The sequence below is a fragment of the Zootoca vivipara genome, chromosome 2 (genome assembly GCF_965207765.1).
Source record: "Zootoca vivipara chromosome 2, rZooViv2.hap1.1, whole genome shotgun sequence".
Classification (NCBI taxonomy): domain Eukaryota; kingdom Metazoa; phylum Chordata; class Lepidosauria; order Squamata; family Lacertidae; genus Zootoca; species Zootoca vivipara.
Genome location: NC_142584.1, coordinates 105,142,094 through 105,144,406, shown reverse-complemented (window position 1 = coordinate 105,144,406; position 2,313 = coordinate 105,142,094).

Here is a 2,313-nt window from a genome sequence, read left to right as displayed (position 1 = left end):
CCTGCTGTGTGCTTGTGGCAGTGGATGATGTGATGGAGCAAAAATAATTTCCTTATTTGATTCCTGCATTGCAGGGGGTTGGACTAGATGGCCCTCATGATCCCTTCCAACTCTATGATTCTATGATTATTCATCCACTTCCCCTCCTTAATCAGCTTATGTTGTTGTTGCTTTTTAAAAAGTGATTGTTGTTGTTTAGTCGTTTAGTCGTGTCCGACTCTTCGTGACCAGGCACTCCTGTCTTGCACTGCCTCCTGCAGTTTGGTCAAACTCATGTTCGTAGCTTCGAGAACACTGTCCAACCATCTCGTCCTCTGTCGTCCCCTTCTCCTATTGCCCCCAATCTTTCCCAACATCAGGGTCTTTTCCAAGGATTCTTCTCTTTTTAAGTGATGCACAATATTAAAGAAGATTCATATTGTGTGGAACAAATCATATTTTTAACTACATTGCAAGGCACAATCTGTTTGCATTTTTTGGCTGCCAGGATAATGGTCTTAAATGAAATAAACGCTGCTCAGAATTCACTGACCGCATTCACACATCATTTCAAGCCACAGTTACAACTAACTATGATTTGTGCAAAGCTGCCTAAATCGTGGGTGCTTTGCTCCTCTTGTGCTCCTGCTACAATATGCTCCCTGGAGTCAAGCCATCATGCCTTGCCTTAACAATAAATCCAAACCCAGGCAGGTGGTCACCTTGCACTCTCAACAAACCACAAGTGGTCAACCAAGAACAACCCTTGGGTACAACTCCTGGTTTGTTCTGAGGGAAAGAGGAAAAAACCAAGAGCCTATGTTTGAATACAGGTAAGTAGCCATGTTGGTCTGACGTAGTCAAAACAAAATTAAAAAATTCCTTCCAGCAGCACCTTAGAGACCAACTAAGTTTGTCATTGGTATGAGCTTTCGTGTGCATGCACACTTCTTCAGATACACATGAAAAGCTCATGTGTATCAGATGCACATGAAAGCTCATACCAATGACAAACTGGGTCTCTAAGGTGCTGCTGGAAGGAATTTTTTTATGTTTGGATAGTGGATGAATTCAATGAAGTTCACATTTGAAGATGAGCCCTCATAATCCACACTTTCCAAAACAATATGGGGGCTGAAACATAGCTTTCCTATGAAATTTGGACTTTTCCAAATTTTGCAACGCAGTTCTCAAGCTATGTATGTGTACAAATATTCTGAGGTACAGTGGAACCTCGGTTTTCGAACGTAATCTGTTCCTGAAGACTGTTCGACTTCCAAAACATTTTAAAACTGAAAACTGAAAGCGGAAGCCTCAATATAATAGGGAAACTCAAATAGAAGCCGCATGGCAAGTTCAGCTTCTGAAAATCGTTCAAAAACCAAAGCAGTTTGTAAGGGTGACTCCCTACAGGGAGCCAGCCCCCATCATCCTAACGTCCACTTCGCCAAGCACAGGGAGCAGCAGTGGGTCTGAAGCAGCCAGGGGGAAAGGGAGAGACTCAGAGGGAGAGAGCAGCCAGCGTGCGGAACGATGGGAACACTCAGGGGAGGAGAGATGTAGGCAAGGGCTCCAGGATGCTGGAGAGCCATTACATCGCTACGGCCAGGAGGAGGCTGAGAGGGCATCGCTCCTTCCGGCACAAGAGTTAAGGAGAGCACCGTGACACAGGTCAAGGGGGAGGCGTTTTGGGGTGCCCCGACTACTTTGCTGGTGTAGAAACAGGCGTACGCCATTGCCGGATTCTGGTTCGGACTGAGAGGTCATGTTTTAAGCTACCTCTGCACTGTAAATACTATGCACAATGAAAGTCTTTAAAGACAAACTGGACTCAAGGGGAGTTACTCTAGAGTAGCCACTACGACCCTCTGACACAGTTATTTCCAGGTTTTCGGCATTCAAAAGCCAAAACCTTCGACTTCTGAGATGCTCGAAAACCGAGGTTCCACTGTATTAATGAAAACAACATGCATTCTGTTAGGGGAAACTGCTTGGCAAAAGATGTGTAGATGAAGCAAAATGGCCTGCAAACATGGGCAGAGAGTCACCCTAAAATTACTGACGAATTTTCATGAGGACTTTAAACAAAACGATTGCAAAAAGAGAGAGAAGCCCAAAGCTGCAGATTTCCCCATCTGTAGCCTCGATGATCTGTTGCTTCAATGGCTGAGATACTGGTGCGTATGCACACTGCATTACCCCCTTTTAAACATACTTAAACTATGGTTTAAACTTAATGTGACATATGAACCAGGACTCATGTTCTGGTTGTGGTCCACCCTTCGCTTGAGTCCCAGCGCAATTCACACCTATTGTATTACATGCATCATGTTG